Source organism: Nicotiana tabacum, chromosome 18 (genome assembly GCF_000715075.1).
Source record: "Nicotiana tabacum cultivar K326 chromosome 18, ASM71507v2, whole genome shotgun sequence".
Classification (NCBI taxonomy): Eukaryota; Viridiplantae; Streptophyta; class Magnoliopsida; order Solanales; family Solanaceae; genus Nicotiana; species Nicotiana tabacum.
This window is the reverse complement of record NC_134097.1, coordinates 108,145,907-108,156,402: the sequence shown is the minus strand read 5'-3', so window position 1 is coordinate 108,156,402 and position 10,496 is coordinate 108,145,907. Positions and strand designations below refer to the sequence as shown.

The 10,496-nt window shown below is 33.4% G+C and overlaps 1 long non-coding RNA gene across 1 annotated transcript; it reads left to right on the top strand.

Annotated features, from left to right (window-relative positions):
• The first annotated feature begins 543 nt into the window (after positions 1-543).
• On the top strand, positions 544-3,473 carry LOC142172959 (uncharacterized). The gene is made up of 2 exons (XR_012702231.1): positions 544-1,358; positions 3,247-3,473. It is a non-coding gene; the product is annotated as an uncharacterized LOC142172959 (long non-coding RNA).
• The last annotated feature ends 7,023 nt before the right edge of the window (positions 3,474-10,496 follow it).

Below are 10,496 nucleotides of genomic sequence, written 5' to 3'. Positions count from 1 at the left end.
CTATGAAAGAATTACTCCCAAAAATTCAAAATAAAATAATTTTCCTTGTGTGCAATTTTTGTGTTCTTCGTGGCATTTCTGTGTAATTATTTGCATTTTTGTCTTTGCATGTTTATTTGTTGGGTTAATAAAAAAAATAAAAAATATGTCGCATTTGCGTTTAATATTTAATTAAGTTTGTTTACAAAATGAAAAAATCATAAAAATAATGTACTCTGCATTTTTAGCACTTAATGTCCAAATTGAGTGATTTTCTCGTTAGTCGTTATTTAATTGTGTGTTAACTGTTATTAAGAGTTAATTAGTATTTCCAGATAATTTTGGGTTTTATAATTTAATCTTAGCATTCTAGCTTTATTATTATTTAGGAAATTGAATAAATAGAAAAGGATAAAAATAGAAGAGATCGGATTGGGCCTTTTCTTCAATTGTAAGTCACAGGCCCAAAGAGACCCAATCTTCCCAAACGACCCAGTCCATTTCGAACTGGGTCGACCCAGTCCATAACCCAAAAAGACCCAAACCAAAACAAAAACAAAAATCAAAAGAAAAACCTAAGACTACCCGTAACCCCCCCCCCCCCCTCTCTCTTCTTCTTCCTCTCTTTCTCTCTTTCTTCTCCAAATATCCTCCCATGGCAGCCCCTCCCCCTCACACCCCTTCTCCCTCACGTCACACACAGCACATATACACACACATACGCGACGCATACACACACAACTCGTCGATCTCCCTCTCTTGTCCGTCATGGTTGCGTCTTCAAGATCTTGCCACTGCGTCTGTTGCTTTGCTTCTTCTTCCTCGTCACATGCTGTCCGCCATGGCTGCATCTACAGCTCTTCAAAATGATCAAAAGATCCCATCACTGCTGTCCGCCATGGCTGCGTCTCCAAGCTCTTCAAACGAGCACGAGATCCCGTCGTATTGTTGCCCGTTGTTTCTTCTTCTCCACTGTCGCTGCTTTCGTTGCTGCCATGGCTGCGTCCGTGTTGCAGCTGCTCGTTGCTTCTGTTTCTTCCAGCTTCGTCAACGTCCATGGTTGCAGCTGCTCGTCGCGGCTGCTGCTGCGTTTCGTCGCTATTGCTGCTGCCCGTTGCTTCGCTTCTTCCAGCTTTGGCGCTGCTGCCCGCTGCTTTTTCTTCTTCACCATCTTGCTGCCGTCCCGCTAATGTTTCAGCAGTGTGGCTGCTACTGCATCAGCAGCACGCTGCTACTGCTTCAGTTCCCATCGTCGCCAAACGCCCCTCCGTCGAGCTTCGTCTATTGTTTAAGTTTCCGGGCAGATTCGAGTCATTTTGATGCAATAATTGTTTCCGGACAGATTTGTTTCTGGTCGAGTTCGTCGTCGCTTCGATCCGGTTAGTAGATTTGAGTTTCATGCTGCCCGTATTTTTGTTTTGATATTATCGGATCTAAAATCGTTAAATGTTCGATTCTTGTTTTGTTCATGTTTATCGTTGAATTAATTTTCTAGTTTGTTCATATGTTTTGTTGATTTAATTTTCAGATTCAAATGGAACTTTGATTAATTAGTTTTTCAGTTTATTTCATGTTCTTTTATTTATTTTTGTAAAAGAAATTGTTAGTTTAATTTTAATGTTGTTAGATTCAAGAAGAAAATTGTTAGTTTAATTCTAATGTTGTTAAATTCAAGTTGAAATTGTTAGTATGTAAAAGAATTTGTTAGCTTAATTTTCTTTTAATTGGTAAAAGAAATTGTTAGTTTAATTTTAATGTTGTTGGATTCAAAAGAAAATCGTTAGTTTAATTTTAATGTTGTTAGATTCAAAAAGAAAATTGTTAGTTTAAGTCTAATGTTGTTAAATTCAAGTTGAAATTGTTAGTATGTAAAAGAATTTGTTAGCTTAATTTTAGTTTAATTTGTAAAAGAAATTGTTAGTTTAATTTTAATGTTGTTAGATTCAAATTGAAATTGTTAGTATGTAAAAGAAATTGTTAGCTTAATTTTAGTTTAATTTATAAAAGAAATTGTTAGTTTGATTTTAATGTTGTTAGATTCGAATTGAAATTTAATTAATTATTTTTCAGTTTATTTCATGTGTTTTATTTGTTTTTGTAAAAGAAATCGTTAGTTTAATTTTTATGTTGTTATAATCAATTGAAATTTAATTACTTATTTTGGTTTGTTTCATATTAATTTCATTTATTTTTGTAACTGAAATTGTTAGTTCAATTTTAGTTTAGTTTGTAAAAGAAATTTTTAGTTTAATTTTAATATGGTTAGATTCAAGTTGAAATTCAATCGATTATTTCTTCTTCGGTTTATTTTTATTCGTTTAAAAGAATTAAGTTGGAATATAGAAATATGTTAGTTTAATCGCTTGAATCATCCGTCTTTGTTTGAGTAGCTTAGATTAAATTCGTGCTCATCTTTTGGTTGAAGTTCGTTCTTAATCCAGTGATTTAATGTGAAATATATGTGTTGTTAAAAATGTCGTTCAGTCAAAATAATTTTGATTGTTGATTTGTTGTTCATAGTTTAAGTTTGAATTTGTTGATTGAACTGGATTAAGGATTGGTTATAGCTGGTAATTTAATTTTAAGTTCTTAGATAATTTTGAAGTTGAACAAATTTTTGAATCGGGGCGTAACAATAGTTTTAGGGGTAAAACGAGAATTAACCAATTACAGATTAATTAATTATGGTGGGGACCAGACATAATGATAAAAGCAAAAAGGAAAAGGTAGGTAATAATGTTTTCTTTTCAAAAAGAGGGAACACGGGGGTCCACTTTGACTACTTTTCAAAAAGAGGGGACACGGGGGGCCCACGTTGATTACTTTTACTAAAGTAAAAGTGTGAGTAATAATAAAAGTTAAAGGGTGCACATATTGGAAGAATATTGGGTCTTGCTTTGGGTATATAAGAGACTCATTTGACACTTAAAAGGAAAGAATTTTTTGGGAGAGATAAAAAATTTCAGAACTAAAGAGGAGATAAGAACATACATTTAATCTTTAAGAAGAGGATTTCTAAAATATCTGAATATTATTTTCCGTATATTCCTAAGTGTGATTTCTGCCTACTGTTTGCTTCCGGGATTTTCAATTGGTTTCTTGAGTTAACTGTTGGTCCTTTGTTATTGCTTTATTGGGTGGTTGCTGAAATTTTTGTTCGGTGTTCAAGTCTACTACTGGGTCTTCTGACTGTTTATTGTTTGTTGTTGTCGCGCTGTTGCTACTGCTGCTGATCCTATTCTTCCTTTCTTTGTATTCAAATACCAGGTACACTACTCTGAATCATTTCAACATATGTATTGAAGATGAAATGAAATGGCCAGAAGATTTAAGTTTTTTTTAATTATAGAATATTCGCATTTTAGTTAAATATTCATTATGTATCTCATGTTATGTAAATTGTAGAAGTATTTATTATGTGAAGTATTAAACTGCGGGACTAGTGGATGGGTGTCTGTATGAACACCATAAGTATTAGTTTCGGCTTTGTTAAATTTTTAGCTTAAAATCACATTCAAATCGTTAGTAAATATTCAATACGGGAAACCGACTTAATTTGAGGGAAGGTTAGTAAACTCTAGATTTGAATTTGCAAATTTTGAAATAGAAGCAATTTGAGTTTTTCTTTTCTATCTTTAAATTTTGTTAATAACAAAGGCCCGAAAATATTAGGCAAACATAATAGGCCAATAATTTTGTAGAATCTGCATGCTTACAAAATATTTTCGTTTTTTTATTATTATTATTTTATTTTTTCGTCATTTATTCAGTTTTCTTTTTTTTTTGAAAAAAAAAACTTGAAAAAGAAATTTGTAAAAAATAAAAAATAATAATAATTTTTTTACGAAATATTTTCATTTTTTAAGAAAAAAAAACTGAAATGATGTTTTAATGGGTGATTCAACGTTGCAAGACTAAGAGCATTAATCCATTATGTGCGAGTTTGAGCAAGATGAGTCAACGTTTAAGTTTAATAAACTTTTTAATAAGCTTTAGTAATTATGGTTAAATCTAGTTTTAAATGGTTTTGAATAACTAATTTCAATAGTTTTTTTTATAACAATGTAAGCTTTAAGTTAGCTATAATCAGGATCTTTTGATTTTTAATTGTCGAACTTCGTAAATTTTTTACAATTTCGAATTTTTTTATTTATTTTTAGTAATATTCCTTTCTATTAATATTTGTCTTAATCTAGCAATTAGTATGTTATGTGTTATTATTTTTAAGCTCGTAATTAATTAGGATTTTCTTTCTTTATTTTAGAGACTAATTTTAATAGAAAAATGTAGTCGCTTTAGGATTTGTCCACTAAAAATAAATGAGATGAGCCTCGCCTAGTAAAATGTATAGATTGCGGGGCCCTCACAAATGTATGCATTAAATACTTAGAACATCGGAGTTGGCCGTCTAGAGAAATTTTACGGCCTTTCCCAAAACAACAATACGCTAGTCGTTCTAGGCGCGTCTTTAACAAATCATTTTCTTAAATATGGGTGTGCATTTATGTAACCCAAATCCAAATCTCAACGGAGTCGAAATGTGTCGATAACCATAGGTGCATTGATTGCGACGTGGTCTGAAATACGTTTTCACAATGTTGCAATTCTCCGTAAAATAATAACAATAAATAAATAATAATAAAAGCGGCTAAGGGTTAAAATTTGCACATAAGTTCATAATTGTATAAAATCAGATAATCAAGTCGAATATGATAGTTGAACGATCGTGCTAGAACCACGGAACTCGGGAATGCCTAACACCTTCTCCCGGGTTAACAGAATTCCTTATCCGGATTTCTGGTGCGCAGATTGTTAAATAGAGTCATTCTTTTCCTCGATTAGGGATTAAATTGGTGACTTGGGACACCCTAAATCTCCCAAGTGGCGACTCTAAAATAAATAAACAAATCGCGTTTCGATTGTCCGTTAATTGGAAAAACTCCCTCTACGCCCCTACGGGTGCCGGAAAAAGGAGGTGTGACACCATTGCCAACCGGAAAATGCCAAATTTCCAATTTCACCAATTCAAGTCTAAATTTACCACGGACCTCCAAAATACATTCTGATCACACTCCTAAGTCTCAAATCACCTAACGAAGCTATCCGAACCATCAGAATTTACATTCGAGACCCCTTTCACATAAGTCAACATCCGGTTAACCTTTTCAACTTAAGCATAATCATAAGAGACTAAGTGTCTTATACCTCTCCAAAGCCACTCCGAACCCAAACCAACCAACGTGATACAATGAAATGAGGTTGAACAACACATAAAGAAGCAAAAATGGGGGAAACAGAGCGGTAAATCATGAAACGACCGGACGGGTCGTTACATCTCATTACCACGATAATGACGATATAATTTCGTCTATTACCACGTCCACATCCATTGTTACTTTTACGGTAATAATTTTATCTTCTTTCAGACATATTACATATTGTTATCACATTCTCTTAAGGGATTGAGAATGAAGTAAATTCACGGGGACATGTTTGCACTTCTTGTACGCACAATTATACATAAATTTGATCTTGGCAATTCATAGAAATTTTACCACTTCGGGTGGTTATAATTTCTTACAACTCTATTAGAGTTATAATCAAAATTTATTGTTTTTGCTTGTATTTAAAATCAAATTATAGAATTTCGAGAATTTAAAAGAGAAAAATAAAGTAAAATACTTACCTTAAATTGAGAATTTAATGATGAAGGAAGTTCATGGAAAAATTGACAATCATTATGGTCAATCCCAAAACTTCTACACAATTGGTTAGAGTATCGTGCTGATGACGTGTTATAAAACAATAAAAGAAGAATATTGCAGAGAGAGAAAATTCTTATTGATTTGAGATCAATTACAATAAAATAGAACCCCTCTATTTATAGGGGAAAGGTGACCTAACTACCAAGTAACAAACTCTAAAATCTTTCTAAAATGTAGGCATTCTTCATAAATAAAATACTATTTATAACAGAAGTTGTTTTCTATTCTTTTATATGGGTTTGAACATTCATACTACAAACAAATCGTGTTGCATTTTCCAGCGGCAACTGCAGGAAAAAGGTTGAAGCAACAAATACTAAAAAGGAAATTTCAGCAATATCAATGGCTATTCTTGATATTGCATTTTAAGGGGTACAATTCTATTTTCGCATGATGACAAGTTGACTTTTATAACGTTCCCAAATGTATTTTGAAGGAAAAGTACTTAAGTTAATTATAGTAATTTTTTATTATTAAAATATAATAGTCTGACTTGGTACGAATTTAAAAAATGAATACTTTTAAACTTATGATTTTAAATCTGTTATAATATTTATATGGTTGTAAGACTTTTGAAACCCATATTGTCAAACATGTCATAATATTTGTGACTATAAAAAATTGTCAATAAGAGCACAATACTAAGTTTAAGTTAAATTATTTTCAAATTTGAAAAGAAATCATTTTATTTTGAAAAACCAAATAGAAAGTAGAATCACATAAATTAATGAAGAGTGTACATGTAAAATCAAAATAGAATAAGTGGAACAGATAACTGTTATTTGAGTGTTATGATAAGAAGAAACCTACTAAAGTAAAATTGTTATAAATATATTATATTATGTATGTTTATTTAGTACTCCGTTATAAATACGTTTTCGGAAGAAGCTTATCCATATGAGACTCCACCGTAAATATGTTTATCTATTTAATACTCTATTGGAAATAAGCTTCCTGAAGAAGCTTATCACTTCGGTACCCGGTTATGGATAAATATTACCCCCGGTAGAAGATTATCCATATCGGGTATAATAAGCTTATCCTTTCAGTACTCCGTTATGGATAAACATTGCTCTCAGCAGAAGATTATCCATATCTGGTATAGTAGCAACTTACACAACAGCTTCTTTTCTTCTATAAATAGAAGAGATTTCAGTTCATTATGTACATCAGTTTGAATTCGAATAATATAACAGTTTCTCTCTATACTTGTTTTACTTTACAGTCTTTATTTTATAACACGTTATCAACACGAGACTCTGACATCTCAGCAAATACTTTGAAAGTATTAGAGGTAAGAACTTTCTTTTCCTAAATAATGTCAAATCTTTCTAAACTTGAATTTGTAGCCCTGGATATATCGGGCAAAAGCTACATGTCTTGGGTGCTTGATGTTGAAATTCATCTTGATGCGATGAGTCTGGCAGACACCATCAAGGATAAAAATCAGGCATCAAACCAAGACCGTACCAAAGTAATGATATTCCTACCTCATCACCTTGATGAGGGCCTGAAAATGGAATATCTCACTATTAAAGATCCAGTCATAATATGGAATAATTTGAAAGATAGATATGACCACCTGAAGATGGTCGTTCTTCCACATGCACGTTATGATTGGACTCATCTAAGGTTACAAGATTTTAAATCTATCAGTGAGTATAATTCTGCTATGTTCAGAATTATTTCCCAATTGAAATTATGTTGTGATAATATTACTGATCATGATATGTTGGAGAAAACTTTCACCACTTTTCATGCCTCGAATATGCTCCTGCAGCAGCAATATCGAGAGATGAGATTTAAAAAGTATTCTGAACTTATCTCACATCTTCTTATAGCAGAGCAACATAATGGGCTATTAATGAAAAATCATGAAAGCCGACCTATTGGTTCTTGTCCATTCCCTAAAGTGAATGAGACGAACTTCCACCAAGCTAAACGTGGAAGAGGTCGTGGCCCCAGTCGTGGTCATGGTCATGGTCGGGGAAGAAACCCCAATCATGGTAATAATAATGCACCAAAGAAGCCTCCTCACCACCAGCAGTGGAAAAGGAAGGAACAAAAGCATGAAGCGGTGCAAGCGCCAAATGCAGAAAATGCATGCTATAGATGTGGAGGAAAAGAACACTGGTCACGTACCTGTCGTACGCCAAAGCACCTGGTTGATATTTATCAAGCCTCCCTGAAGAAGACAGAGAAAAATGCTGAAACAAAATTTATTTCTGAAGATAATTTAGACTTCATGCATTTGGATGTAGCTGATTACTTTGCACTCCCAGAAGGAGAAACAAGTCAAGTAATCGGTAGTGAATCTGTAGAAATGTAAATATTTTAATTTTTGTTGTTTGTAATAGATAGTATGGTTATGTAATTATTGTACATAAATAAAAGTTATGCTTTGATAATGATGTTTACTATAATATATTTTATTTATGTTATTTTGAAGAATATGGATAACTCTCAAATTATGTTTGGATTAAAGACAAATCATGAAGATATTTGTGTTATTGATAGTAGAACAACTCATGCCATATTTAAGGATAAGAAATACTTTTCTTATTTGCATAAGGAAAAAGCAAATATTTCAACAATTTCTGGTAATATAAGTTTGATTGAAGGCTCCGGAAGATCCATAATATTTCTGTTTAAGGGTACAAAACTTATTATAGACAATGCATTGTTCTCCTCCAAGTCCCGAAGAAACTTGTTGAGTTTTATAGATATCCGCCGAAATGGGTATCATGTTGAGACAATAGATGAAATGAACAGGGAATATCTTTGTATTACAAAGAATATTTCTAGCCAGAAATGCATTGTAGAAAAGTTACCAACTTTATCTTCTGGCTTATACTATTCAAAAATTAGTACAATTGAAGCACACTCTATCGTAAACCAGAAGTTTACGGATTCAAATACTTTTGTGCTTTGGCATGGCCGTTTGGGCCATCCCGGATCAATAATGATGAGATGAATTACTGAAAATTCGAGTGGGCATCCATTAAAGAACTTGAAGATTCTTACAAATGACGAATTTTCTTGTGATGCTTGTTATCAAGGAAAAATGATCACTAGACCATCACCAATGAAGGTTGGTATTGAATCCCCTGCCTTTTTAGAGCGTATGCATGGGAATATATGTGGACCTATTCACCCACCAAGTGGGTTGTTTAGTTATTTTATGGTCCTAATAGATGCATCTTCAAGATGGTCTCATGTGTGCCTACTATCATCTCGCAACTTGGCGTTTGCAAAGCTATTAGCCCAAATAATTCGATTAAGGGCACAATTCTCAGATTATCCTATAAAGGCTATTCGCCTTGATAATGCTGGAGAATTCTCATCTCAAGCTTTTGATGATTATTGTCTATCCGTTGGTATAAAAGTTTAACATCCTGTAGCTTATGTTCATACTCAAAATGGCCTTACAGAGTCATATATTAAACGCCTGCAATTGATAGCAAGACTACTACTTATGAAAACAAAATTGCTCACTACTGCTTGGGCCATGCTATCTTCCATGCAGCATCACTTATCCGTCTCAGACCGACACATTATAATAAATATTCTCTGTCACAATTAGTTTTTGGTCATGAACCAAATATTGCCCATCTACGAATTTTCGGATGTGCTGTATATGTGCCAGTAACACCACCACAACGCAGTAAGATGGGACCACAAAGAAGGATAGGAATATATGTTGGGTTTGAATCACCCTCTATTATTCGCTATCTTGAACTATTGACATGAGATTTATTTACTGCTCGATTTGCAGATTGTCGATTTGATGAAACAAATTTTCCACAATTAGGGGGAGAGAAAAAGGAAATCAAAAGAGAAATTGTGTGAAAAATTTCATCATTATCTCACTTTGATCCCCGTACCCCTATAAGTAATCAGGAGGTCCAGAAGATCATCCATTTACAGAATATAGCAAATCAAATGCCAGATACATTTACTGATTTGAAAAGGATAACTAAGTCACATATCCCAGCAGAGAATGTGCCTATCCAAATTGATGTCCCAGTAGGACCATCTACTAGCATGAGAACTAGTGAACCTAACGCATGCGTGAAGCGTGTTAGGCCTTTGGGTTCTAAGGATCGAAATCCTCGAAAAAGAAAATCGACAAATGATCAAAACGATACTATAAAGGGATCTCCTGAAGAGACCCAAAATCTGATTAGTTCTGAGATTCCTGAAGAAATCAATGAACCCGAAGCTCATGTGGGTGAGGAACTTTTAATAAGTTCGATCGGTGATGTGATTAATTTAAATCGATCTGAAATAGTGGTGGATAATTAGCATATAATGTTGCACTTAATATTATGCAAGATAGTGAGGATCTTGAACCTCGATCTGTCGAAGAATGTCGACAAAGACCTGATTGGCCAAAATGGCAAGAGGCAATTCAATCGGAATTGAAGTCACTTGCTAAAAAGAGAGGTCTTTGGACCAGTAGTCCAAACACCGGCTGGTATAAAACCAGTTGTTCATAAATGGGTTTTTTATGAAAAAGGAATGATAAAAATGAAGTTGAAAGATACAAAGCTCGCCTTGTTGCACAAGGATTCTCACAACGACCCGGAGTCGATTTTGATGAAACATATCCACCTGTTATGGATGCCATAACATTTCGATATCTCATCAGTTTAACACTACATGAAAAACTTGAAATACATCTAATGGATGTAGTTACAGCTTATCTATACGGTTCACTTGATAATGAAATTTATATGAAAATCCCTGAAG